This window comes from Mesocricetus auratus, unplaced genomic scaffold (assembly GCF_017639785.1).
Source record: "Mesocricetus auratus isolate SY011 unplaced genomic scaffold, BCM_Maur_2.0 Super-Scaffold_100676, whole genome shotgun sequence".
In the NCBI taxonomy this organism is placed as follows: Eukaryota; Metazoa; Chordata; class Mammalia; order Rodentia; family Cricetidae; genus Mesocricetus; species Mesocricetus auratus.
In genome coordinates, this window is record NW_024429266.1 from 11,614,486 (window position 1) to 11,628,282 (window position 13,797).

General features: G+C 46.6%; 1 pseudogene; it reads right to left on the reverse strand.

Moving 5' to 3' along the window:
- Positions 1-12,330: 12,330 nt before the first annotated feature.
- Positions 12,331-13,768, reverse strand: LOC101833433 (annotated as a pseudogene).
- Positions 13,769-13,797: the final 29 nt, after the last annotated feature.

The following is a 13,797-nucleotide window of genomic DNA, read 5'->3' on the forward strand; positions in this document are numbered from 1 at the left end:
CGTTTCACAATAAAGTTTCATGGAAGTGGTGTACATACAGTGAATACGTACTCACTCTCTCTTCCTTACTGTCCCTCCAGGCAGACTTTCAGGGTAAAACCGCGGGCCTGGACGCTTGGACCACTGGCCCCATCACCCAATGTTGACTCTTAGTCCTCCTTACCTGCAAGTGGCAAATTAAACACAGGATAGTGACCTTTCCCCCTGAAAATGGTGATGGAGGGTTCGATTCCAGGAAGGAGACCCTAGAAGAGCCAAGCAGAGACCAGAGCACAGAGGGAGAGGCTGGCCTCTGCCAGGAGCATGGCTGGAAACAGGTGGGAAGGCAGATCCAGTGGGAACAGAAGTGTGAGCCTGGAAACTCCAGTTACTTTGACTTTCTCTTGGAGATAGGCATTCACATCATCAGGAGAGAGTGAAAGTGAGTTGGGGAGGGAGAGATACTGAGCCTAAGACAGAGAACAAGAGACATAACTCTAGAAGGCAGCATCTGGGGGCATTTGAGTTGGTAATTATCAATTTAACATGAGACCAGTCCTCACATGTATGATTTATCTAGTATACTAACCAATTAGCCCAAACTTAATGGCCTAGAACAGCAAACATTTATTATCTCACAGTTTCTGAGGGGAATGACTTCAGGGGTGACTCTGGCCTGGAGAGTCTCCCAAGGGGCTGCCGCTTTGAGAAGATATTGGGGAGAGGTGGGGGCTAAAGTCAACGATGTCGTGAGGAGCGGCAGGATCTAGAAACAAGATGGCTCACATACATGTTGTGAGTCAGATCCTTCAGTTCCTTAACGGGGCTTTCTGTGGGCTGCTTGTATGTCCTCGGAACACAGGGACTGCCTTATTCCAGGCCACGTGATCCCAAGGAAAGGCAGAGGGTGAAGTGACACACTCCTACTTATGACTGATCCTATTAAAGCAAATGTCTGTGTCCAGCCTTCTCTAACCAGGGAGACCTGGGCCTCTCCCTTTAAAGAGGGGTCTAGGGCGCTTCCTTTAAATGGCTGCAGCCAGTCACACCCTCTGCAAGTCACACATGTGTGGGCAAAAAGCTGGGTTAAACCCAGTTAGGCATAAGGACAGGAAGTCAGGGACCAGAGCTTCACGATGCCGGGCCTCCCAAACTCAGAAGGTGGATTATTCAAGAGACTAATCACAGCTCCAGGGGCTTAGCAGTTCCTATGGGTACTGGTACCCTGCCCCCCTTGATCCAGGCCAAACATCTAGTCTGGTTCTGCTCTCAGCTGGACCCTGAGACACTCACTGTATTCACCCCAGTACAACTTGGACTCCCATTGATCCATCACAGCCTCTCCAGTGCCAACCCTCTTTCCACTAAATGGCAAGGGATGCCCTTGTTTCTCACCCCAAATCCCCAGGAGGGGAGATCCGAATTGTCCCAGATCTTTCCTTGGATCATGCCACAAAAGGTCACTTACTGAGCCAAGGACTGGCTGCCGTGGTGTAGGGTGACAGCTCTCGGTCACCGCCTCCAAAGTTCTTTCTGTCCCTCCACTCCAGGAATCAGTGCAGGAGTGCTCCCAGAAGCCAGTCTTGCCTTCCTCTGAGGAAGGTGGCACCGTAAGATCAGGCAGTCACGCCCACTTTGCCAACCTCAGGGAGGCCATTAGAAACTCTGCCACTAGCAACATACGGGTGACATGTCAGAAACATAAGCACAGTCCATTCCCTTTAACTGCCGGCTTTATCTGAAGAATTGTTTCTTGTCGTTGTTTTGATTTGATTGTAAGAGGAATTAAAGTGGCCAGCCATTGTGGCACATGGCCATTTTAAACCCAGTCTCAGGAGACAGAGACAGGAGGATCCTTGTGAGTTTAAGACCAGCCTACCCTACACATAGCAAGTTCCAGGAAAGCCAGTGATACACAGTGAGACCGTGTCTCAAAAACCAGAAATGGGGCCGTCCTTACACCACTCCCGTTGGGGCGTCAGTACCGCACAACGCCCACCACCAGCCATGTTCTGCCCATGGGGAAATGGGGTCCCATCACATTGGCCACCCACAGCAGAATCAAACTTCGAACTCAGGTTTGTCTCAACTCATGCCAAGATATGAAGATACTGTGTGGGCCCTGCTTAATGTGGTGGTTTTCAACCTTCCTAAGCTGTGACCCTTTAATACAGTTTCTCTTGTTCTGGTGACCCCCCCTCCCCAATCATAAACTTATTTCAAAGCTACTTCATAACTGTAATTTTGCTACTGTTATGAATTGTAATGTAAATGTCTGATATGCCACCTCAAGGGTTCATGTCCTAAAGGGTCAGGAATTATTTTATAATGTGTTCAATATTGCCAAAGACTTGGGCTAATTTAGGCTGCTGTCTTCTCACAGACAAGATTCCCCATGGGGAGTTCAGGGTTCCCACTGGGAGTGGGAACCTCCACCCACCCACCTACCCACCACACACACACACTCAGGAATCCAGGAGTCTTCTATAGAGGTCATAGGAAAACGGCATGCTAGACCAGTGAAGATTCTAGATAGCTCAAATCGATGGCTACAAATGTTGGAAGGAAAGCAACTGCTCCCACTGCCGCAGCTGGTGGTCTCTGCTGCCCCCTAGGACCTAATTCACTCCCAAAAGCCTGTGGGCTTGCTTGAAACCGCCTGGGTTAGCACTAGCTCTGTAGCTGAGGGCTTGCTTGAAACCGCCTGGGTTAGCATTAGCTCTGTAGCTGAGGGCTTGCTTGAAACCGCCTGGGTTAGCACTAGCTCTGTAGCTGAGGGCTTGCTTGAAACCGCCTGGGTTAGCATTAGCTCTGTAGCTGAGGGCTTGCTTGAAACCGCCTGGGTTAGCACTAGCTCTGTAGCAACCTCGCTTCTTGTCTCACTGAGCAGTTGCTGCTGGTGCTTTGGAAAACGCCTGCAAAGCATATTTAAGGCACATTTTTAAGTGACTGGGGATACTGAAAATTGATGAAGGGAAAGAACTGTACATTTACCCTGTGTGGACTGTATTTCCGGGTAATTAAATAATTGATAAGGGGTAGAGAGACAGCTCAGTGGTTAAGAGGGCTGCTCTTGCTGAGGACCTGAGTTCAACTCTCAGCACCCACATGGCAGCTCACAACTGGCTGTAACTCCAGTCCCAGGGATCCAGCATCCTCTCTGGCATCTGTGAACACCAGCACACTCGGTGTACAGACATACACGTAAGTAAAACACTGAGATGCATACAATTTTTAAAAATTGCCAAGTGTGGCAATGCACGCCTTTAATCCCAGAACTCTGGAGGCAAAGACAGGCAGATCTCTATGAGTTCAAGTCCAGCCTGATCTACAGAGTGAGTCCCAGGCCAGCCAGAGATACATAGAAATACCTTGTCTAAAAAAAAATACGTGCAAATAAATGTGTTGAACTTAAAAATAACAATGATTGATAATGAATGTTTCTCCTTATGGAAGAACTGCAGCTAATCAGGGAACAGGTGACAGAAGTCAACGTTTTTCAGCCTTTAATGGCATAATGGACATAAGCAGCTGTCACCAAGGATGCTGGCACAGTTAGATGAAAAGCTAATAAGAAGCTCTGGGATGGATGGAACAGGCTGAAACACCCGAGCCTCATTGTTATTCTGAGCATCTGCTCCTGGGACACCATTGTCTTGTAACATGCTAAAACAGGATGACAACAGGAGCCACCTGTGAGAAATTCTGTCGTCTTCCCCAAAACAAGTTGAATCCAACCAAACCTGTGTCAACTGTCAGTGTAGAGGAATAGGAGATTAAGTGGGATTTCTCAGCCCCCGAACCACTGGCATCATGGTCTGATGTCCACCAAAAATTAACAGGATGACTAACTAGCCAACTGTCTTAGGGTTTTATTCCTGTGGAGAGACACCATGACCAGGGCAACTGCTGTAAAGAAAAACATTTATAAAATTCGGGCTGGCTTACTGTTCAGAGGTTTAGTCCACTACCGTCATGGTGGGAAGTATGTCAGCATTCAGGCAGACATGGTGCTGAAGAGGCAGCTGAGAGTTCTATGTCTTGATCCACAGGCAGCGTAAGTGGGCTTGATCATTTAAGACCTCAAAGCCCTCCTCTGCCTAGTGATGCACCTTCTCCAACAAAACCTTACCAACTCCAACAAGACCAACCCTCCTGATGGCGCCACTCCCTATGTGCCTATGGGGGCCATTTTTTTTCTTACTGGAATGTCTATTCATCATATTCTTTTGTTGAATCTGTTGCTTAAGTACACAGGTATGTCTGGGGACTATACAGAATTTGCCCCTGCTTGCCTTGTTTATATTTCTTGTATTTTTTAATACATCCCGACCATAACTTCCCCTCTTCCTCTCCTCCCAGTTCCCCGACCCAACCCCCAATCCACTCCTCCTCCCTTCTCTCCAGAAGAGGGCAGGCCTCCCAAGGATGTCAACCAAACATGGCATACCAAGTTGCATGAAGACTAGGCACCTCCCCTCACATTAAGGCTGGATGAGACAGCCCAGTACAAAGAAAGGGGTCCACAAAGCAGTCAGAAGAGTCAGAGATTGTCCCTGCTCCCACTCTTAGGAGTCCCACAAGAAGACCAAGCTATAAAACTGTAACGTGTATGGAGAGGGTCAGTCTCATGCAGTCTCCCTGGCTATTGGTACTGTCTCTAAGGAACCCTCTGAGCACAGGCATGGTGGTTTGAAAGAAGATGGTCCCTAAAGGGAATGGATCATTAGGAGGTGTGGCCTTGTTGGAGTAGGTGTGGTCTTGTCAGAGGAAGTGTGTCACTGTAGAGGCAGGCTTTGAGTTCTCATATGAGCTCAAGACCCTCCCAGTGAGACAGACCACTTCCTGTTTCTGTAGGACTCTCAGATATTTCTCCAGCACCACATCTGCCTGAACACCACCATGTCATACCATGATGATAATGGACTAAACCTCTGAAAATATAAGCTACCCCAATTAAATGTTTTTCCTTTATAAGAGTTGCCGAGATCATAGTGTCTCTTAACAACAATAGAAACCCTAAGACACCAGGTTAGTTGACTCTGTGGGATTTCTTGAGATGTCCTTAACCCGCCCCCTGGCTCCTACAATCCTTCCCACACCTCTTCTGCAGGATTCCCCAAGCTCTCCTTAGTGTTTGTCTGTGGGTCTCTGCATCTGTTTCCTTCACTTGCTGAACGAAGCCTCTCTGGTGACAGCTGGGCCAGGCATCAATCTATGAGTATAGCAGAATATCCTTAGGAATCATTTCATTGACTTTTTTCAGTTGTGTTTGGTTATCCTAGGTCTCTGGGCTACCTAGCATCTGGGTCCTGACCCTCCAGGCAGTGTCAGGGGCGGGCTCTCTCTCATGGCATGGGTCCCAAGCTGGACCAGTCATTGGTTGGCCACTCCCACAATTTCTGCACATCCTTTACCCCAGCACAACTTGTAGGTAGGACAAATCATAGGTCAAAGGTTTTGTGTCCCAATCTCTCCACTGGAAGCCGTGCCTAGTTACAGGAGATGCCCAGTTCAGGCTCTGAATCCCCCATTACGAGGAGTCTTAGTGAGGGTCAGTCACCCTTGTAGACTCCTGGAAGTTTTCATTGCACTAGGTTTCCAGCTTGTCTCCAAGATGTGCCCCACCCCCAGATCCAGTTGTCTCTCCTGGTACTCTCTCCCTCCATCCCCCATACCTGATCCCTCCTGCTCCCATCCCTGTACTGTCTGTTCTGTTTCTCCTTCCTAGGAGATACATGTGCCCCCCCCCTTCAACCCTATTTGTTCTTAGCCTCTCTAGGCCTATGGACTGTAGCATGTACCATTTTTATTCAAACCCCACACCAACCTACTGGTGAAGCAGAATAACATGAAAAACAAAACACACATGAAAAAGAAAAAGAACATTGAATCAATGAGGCAAGTATAAAAGGAAACAGTAAGTTTAAACACCAACGAATACGTAGTTCTGTTGGATCTAAATAACTACATTTGAAAACAAAATATTTGTTGAGGTATAGCTCAGTGTAGAGTATGTGTTCAAGGTCTGTTTTAGTTTTATTCGGCTGCTGTGACAAAACAGTCCACCCAAAAGCAACTTAGGGAGGGCAGGGTTTCAGGGCTACTTCCTTTTATACTTCCAGGTTAGAGTCCAGCGTTGAGGGAATTCAGGAAGGAACTCAAGACAGGATCCAGGAGGCAGGAACCATGGATGAACGCTGTTTGCTGGCTTGTTCTCCGGCTTGCTCAGCTAGATCTCCTATACAGCCCAGAACCACCTGCCTAGGGATGGCACAGCCCACAAGGGTGGGACCCTCCAACGCCAATGAAGACAGTCTCTCACAGACATTGTTACAGGCCAACCTGATCGAGGTAATTCTTCCTTTGAGGTTCCTTCTTCCTGGCTGATTCTAGTTTGCATCAAATTGACCAATCGGGTCCTAGGGTCGATCCCCGGAACTAAAAATCGATCTGTTAACTAACCCTTGTGCTAGCTAAAAGCAACAGCAAAGCGATGCAGCCTAAAGGCTAAAAGACAAGAACAGGGGAAGTGTGTAAGAGATACTAAGAAAGTGGGAATGGCTGTGCTAACGTCATAGAGACCACCTCAAAAGCAAACAAGTGCTTGAGATAAGGAGAACCCTTTCCTGACAGTAACAGATGGGTTCACTGGGAAGATGCAGTAACCAGTTTAATTCTGCATGCTCAACACAGCCTCAGAATACATGAAGTAAATTTTCACAGGTCAAAAAGGCAAACTATAACATCTAAGTGTGAGATTTAATGTGATACTTTTAGCAACTGGTGAAATGAACAGATAAAATATAGACATGGACACAGACGATGTGAACAATATAGTTAACAGTGTCATCCTAGGCCTGTAGTGAGAAACAAGATACAGAGAGAGAATTCTAATGCTATATGCCTCTGCCTTTGATCTTGGGAGGTGTAATTTTATTGTACCTACTGTACTTCAAACCTTTCTAGAATCTGCACAATGCATTTAGTTTTTGAGTTTTCACATTTCCGGGAGGTATACCACATATAGTTTTCTATCTTATTCATCTAAGTGAACAGTTTGGTGGTGATGGGGTTAGTTTTGTCAACCTGACACAATCCACAATCACCCTGGAGGAGTCTCAATGAGGCATTGTCTAGATCAGGCTGGCCTATGAGGGATTGTGTCTTATGTTATCTGAAGTGGGAGGCCCCAGCCCACTGTGGTCAGTGAATACTGGACTGTATACATGGAGAAAGAGAGAGAGAGAGAGAGAGAGCTGAGCACTATCATGTATGCCTTCATTTTTCTCTCTTTTTCCTCTGTGCTTGTGAATTGTGAGTTAAATGAACACTTTTCTCTCCCAAAGCTGTCTTTGTCAGGCTACAGAAACAAAGCAGGATGGGTGGCATTTGGTACAGTCACCTCACAGTGCGCCATCGCCACCATCCATCCACCAAACGATCTCTGACCTTGCCAGAACGAAACTCTAAGCTTGCGAAACACTCGACTCTCTGCCCAGCCCCTGGCAGCCACCACTCTACTCCGGGATCACATTTGGACTGTGTTTCTCCTTGCTGACCCTCGGGATTGCTTGTGTATACCCAGCCCTTGTATATGCAGGATGGACCCACTGTGGAGAAAGCAGAGTTGTGGAAGGACAGAGAAATCGCATCCACCAGTGAGGCTGGCCCTGGGCTTCTGTTCTGAAGTTCAGCAGCCTCACCAAAGCTACCCAATTCTTCCTCATCATACAAATGATGGCGCTGTCACATTCGAGGTCCACATGGGCTTCCCAGCCTGGCTGCTTACAGCTGAATGTCCCTAGGGAGCTCTCCGTTTAGGTCCCACACCATCACAGCCTGGCATCGAACTTCCTATGTTTGCCCTTAGACTCCAGTCACCACTCAGCAGGACCCAGTCCTAACCTGTATTTATCTTTGCTTTGGGCTTAGTTTGAGGTGATTTCTGTAACTTATACCAAAGAATCGCTGTACTCAGTCTTCTAGTAACTCTTTGAATTTATAGACTTCAGGTCCATTTTAAGTTTGCAGGAAAAAAAATGGCATTCCCACACACTCCCTTACCCTCAGTTGCTCTATTGTTAACAGCTTGGGGTTGAGAGGGACATTGAACGTATTGTCGCCGCCGTTTCAATTAGAGTTCATCTTTGGTCCTGTGCACTCTATGGGCTTGTACAAATGTATAACAACATGCACCCACAGCCTTGCATCTGCAGAATAGTTTCACTGCCCTAAACCTCCCCCACGTGCCACCATTCCCTCCCTCTCTCCCTGCCCACCAAACACAAAGGAGCAACCTCCACACTGGCTCCGTAGTTTCATCTTTTCTAGTCTTCTGAGAGCGATTATACAGCATTCGGCCTTGTCAGTCACCTAATAACATGCATTAAAGCCTCCACCACGTCTTTTTACAAGTTTATGGCATCCTTCTCTTTATTCTCTAACTACACAACAGCACTCTAAAGAAATAAGCTACCTAAGCTGGTAGTGGGTTGGAGAAGGGCCGCCCAGCCTGTCTCCCAAACGCGCCTTCTGATGGTCTCACTGTCTCTTGAGCTTTGAGCTTCTGTCATTGCACAGGACTCACCTTACCCGTTAACAATGCTCTACTTTGTCTGATACTAAGACATGTCAGCTTCCCTCTGCTTGGTGTCCGTCTGATACAGCTTTCTTATTTCAGTTCCAGCCTTTCTGCATTTGTCCTTAGGCACACTTCTGTTAACATAGATCAGCCCGTCAATGGGGGATCCTGGTTCCCTAATGTTTAATCAATCCTCACTTCTGGAATAGACCCGAACTCTTGGTTGGGATGCAGCATCGTATGTGCATAGCTGGATTCTGTTTGCTAATGCTGTCTTCAGAAGACAGCAGTCAAGCTAGTGGAGGAGGTGACTCTCTACAATGGGACAATTCTAAACCGCCTGAGGGTAACCCCTGGTTCATCATGTCCCCAACCACTGGAGAGGCTCTGACGCAACACACGATGAAAGAAAAGTGTGGAGACCCAGACATTTTAGCCTAATGAAGTATCTCTGATAGACCATGTATGGAGCAGAGTGTTGCCTTGGATATGCAGAGCTTTGCCGCACTGTGACACATTGATTTCTCCTTAATACCCAAACTATTCCTTCCCTTCCTACCCACAGATGTTTTATATACACACACACACCCCTACAAAATATACCATATATATACACACAAACGCACACATATACAAACATAGACATACAAACACACACACATGCACACATAAAAGCACACACAGACACACATACCTACATACATTCACCACACACACACCTTTTGACTTATAAAATATAGTAAGGAGAATAATGGCATATGAATAAAAATAGCATAAATTAAAAATTATAATAGTATACCTTTTAATTATATTTTCTATAACACAATGCATTATTAATGTGATTGATCATAGCATTTTCCTGACTTATTTTTCTGCATATTTGTTAACTAGGCCACAGAAGATCACTAAGCCACATGAAGGCCCTGGGACTGCAGTGTTGTGGCCCATGTTGCCAGTCCCCTGGGCTCTGCTGCTGGTTCCCCAGAAGTAAATGCTGAGCTGGAGTTTGACAGTGTGTGTGTGTGTGTGTGTGTGTGGTGAATGTATGTAGGCATGTGTGTCTGTATGTGTTTTTATGTGTGCATGGGTGTGTGTTTTTGTATGTCTATGTTTGTTTGTATATGTGTGTTTGTGTGTATATGTGTATGGTGTATTATGTAGGGGTGTGTGTGTGTGTGTGTGTGTGTGAAAGCCAGAGGTTGACATTCAGTGGCTTCCTCAATCACGGTGCATCTTGCTTTTTTGAGACAGGATCTCTTACTAACACTGAACCTCACTGGTTCATCTAGACTGGCTGTCCATCAAGCCCCAGGAATCCTGTCTCCACCTCGCCGGTACTGAGATTATAGGTGCATGCTGTGTAGATTTTATATAGATGCTCGGGATACAGATTCAAGCATTTTGCCAACCACACTATCTCCCTAGCCTAGGAAAATAAATAAGGGAGTAGCTTTACGTGCTAGTTTTGTGGTACTCCTTTTTGTTGTCTTTTGTTTGTGGCAGGAGCTGGTGTATTACGTCTCCCTTGCCTTAAACTCAAAATCCTCCTCCCTCAATCCCAAATACGTGAGCCACCACACCTGGTTTATTGTAGTGATGTTAATAGCACTTTGGTGGGGCGTTGAAGATGGCTACATTTTCATTTTGCAGAAAATTGTGAAAATTATATGATCAATTGCTTATAACCCTGGGGTACACACATGTTAATTTGGTTATTTCAAATGTGCCCAGAAGAAGAGAGGAGTGCTTGCCCTACTGTATAAACCTGCATGTGAATGAACTTCACGCACCTCTATAAAGGGTTTTTAAACGTGTAAAACAATATGCAGGGAAGACAGACAACATGAGCCGATACCACTAAGAGGGGAAAGAGTGATGAAGTTGAGGAATAGTTTTAAAAACAAATTCCAGATTGTGTCCACTTAGACTCTGTTAAGTTCTATTCCTGGCAAGGATGTAAATCACACAGTCAGCTATTTAAAAACTGAGAGCAAAGCACACAGCCCAACTATAAAAAACTAAAACTTAAGATGTCATTGACATGAGGCATTAAATGCCCCCCCCACACACCAGAAGTATGCTAATGCCGTACACACATTTGAATACTCCATGCAAACGCTTGCTTAAAACTGACTCCGGATGGTTCAGCTCTAGGGAACTGGGATTGCTGTTTATTAGCTGGGGTCCTCTGGAGAAGTGTCAATTTCTCAGAATCCTAAATAGAGGAAAACAATGTGGAGTTAATTAAAGTGTGCCAATCCAGTCGTTTCCCACAGGGTGTGGAACTAACGGATCATTAGGGGAGCAGCAAAGGCTGGAACACTAGCGAGTTGTTGGTAAATCCAAACCACTTTTCAGAAATGAGGGATACACAATCTTAAAAAAAGAAAAAAGAAGGCATTCTGTAACATGGATATTCACTGGTTCCCTTTGCATGGCCATCTTGCATTTTAAAAAATTGTCTGTATGTGAGAATCTTCTAGCTAAAGATAACAGAACAAACCAAGACAGTTTTTCCTAAGCATAGTTCAGATTAGAAAGTACATCTACACCACAGCACCCTGAATTCATTCAATCTTCACACTATCTTGGAAGCTAAGCAGGGTCAGGCCTGGTTAGCACTTGGATGGGAGAAACTTCTTATCAGATAGGACAAAGAAAAAAGCGACTGAAGGGACTTTGATCAAAAAATGGGCAAGACCTTGGGTGTGACTCCCAGTGCTAGGACACACATACACACACACACACACACACACACATACACACACAGACACACACACAGACACACACACATACATACATACACACACATACACACCAGACACACACACACGCACACACACATACATACATACACACACATACACACCAGACACACACGCACACACACACACAGACACACCAGACACACACACACGCACACACACACACAGACACACACACATACACACACACACAGACACACACACATACATACACACACAGACACACACATACACACACACAGACACACACATACACACACAGACACACACACATACATACACACACAGACACACAGACACACACACAGACACACACACATACACACACACAGACACACACACATACATACACACACAGACACACACATACACACACACACAGACACACACATACACACACAGACACACACATACACACACACATACACACACAGACACACACACAGACACACACACATACATACATACACACACATACACACCAGACACACACACACGCACACACATACACAGACACACACACACAGACACACACACATACACACACAGACACACACATACACACACAGACACACACATACACACACAGACACACACAGACACACACACACACACACACACACAGACACACCAGACACACACACTATAAACATATATTGAACACTACTTAGCCTTTCTTTATTTTCATGGTCATACGGGTTAGTAACTCAGAAACACTTCCCATGTATTCTTGGAATACCAGAAGGACAAAAGGCATGTTTCTTGCTTGAGAACTACAAAGATGGGGAGAAAAAGTTAAAATAAACCATGAGGGGCTCATTTTGAATTACAGGTCAACAAGCTCACATAGCAAAGCATAAATGCTTATGGCTAAACTATATGTATTCATCCTGATAAACACTAAGTGAGCACCTAATTTTTTGTTCACATTTAATTTTGATGTTTTAATGCTACACGGCACAACATGTATTTCATTTCTTTCTTTCTTGCTGTTTGTTGCTGCTTTTATTTTATTTACTGAAAGTGAGAGAGCACTTTTGTGACCTATTTCTTTTTCTTCTGTAGAAAGCGTACTAAATTTGGAACATCTAAGCAAGCTATAGGGAAGGGAAATGGGGGCTCAGAATCACTCCAGGAAAAGGTTGCATCGTTAATCAGCCCTGTGGCAAATGATCGATTGGTTGTACAATTCTGTTTCACCCCTAATTGCTTGTGCTTAAGGCTGAATTAAATTTAGGTGTCCCCTTCTTTGAACATCTCCTATTGGCAGAGACGCATGTGCTGGGCAATGTCATGGCAGCCGTCTAAAGTGTTCTCGGTGTTCACGGGACATAAAGTAAGGGGCGCGGTAGTGGTGCCCATCTCCACAAGCAGTGCTGAATCTCAGAAACTCATCCCGCATGAAGTAGCTAACCCAGGGGGCAGAGGGGTCCGCTCCGGGTTGGGGAGTCGCATCCTCAAGAGGAGAGTGGAGGGCTAATCCCATAGTCCTCAGTCTTGGATCTCCCGGAGAGGACTTTCTCAGCAAGCAGGTGTTGCTTGTTCAGGAAGAGGCTCTCAGCCATCTGCGATGCTCTTGAAGAGGTTCAGCGCCTCCTGCCGGCAGATGGTCTGTGTTGTCCTCCCGTGCTGTCTGTAGCTGCTGTCGGCCACCACGAAGATGGCCTCAGTCACCCAAGATGGAGTCACTGACACACGTGATCCACGCGTAGCATTCACAGCACTGGCTACCCACTTCTAACAAGTGGAAGTTGACTTTGTCCACCTGGAACTTGACCTCAAAGATCCCAGGGGTCAGAATGTGGTAGAGACGCAGGTCCCAGTCGCTTGGCACATGGTCAGGCTGCTCGTTCACACTGAGCCTGTCTGGGAAGCCCTGGGCTCAGGCAGCTGGTGCTCACTGGAACACTGGTAGCAGGCTCGCACTCGCTCAACCACCCATGGAGCCTTGGCGTGCAGGTAAAATTCACGAGGGAGGTCAAAGCTGTGCACGTTCAGTTCAGAATGGTGTCCACTCAGACCTGGTTCTCGGCGTTGGCTAGCTCCCCTGGGGGCACCAGGTTCCTCATGGGGGCCACGACGCTTTCAGAGGCCTCCTTCAGGTTGTTTTTGATGCCCTGCACTTTGGTGGCCTTCTCTATCTCCGTTAAACCCATTAACACGCAGGATCCTCATCCGTTCAGTCTCCAGCACCCAGCAGCGGGCGGGGCAGGGTGGGGCCGGTAAGCCTGTTGTCTTTCTGCAGCCCTTGACCTCACGCAGCGCCCTCTCGTTGCACTGGTGCTCAAAGCAGCCCAGGAGGGCGGCGGCAGGGCGAGGCCAGGCTGCTGGGTGGCAGGGACAGGGCAAGGGTCTCAGCAGGCCTGGAGGCTTGTACCAAGGTGAGAGTTCAGAGGTCCTCCTCTCTGGGCAGCCCCGCGGTGGTCACAACCCCTCTCATAAGCCTAATTTGTTGTTTATTGTTGTTGT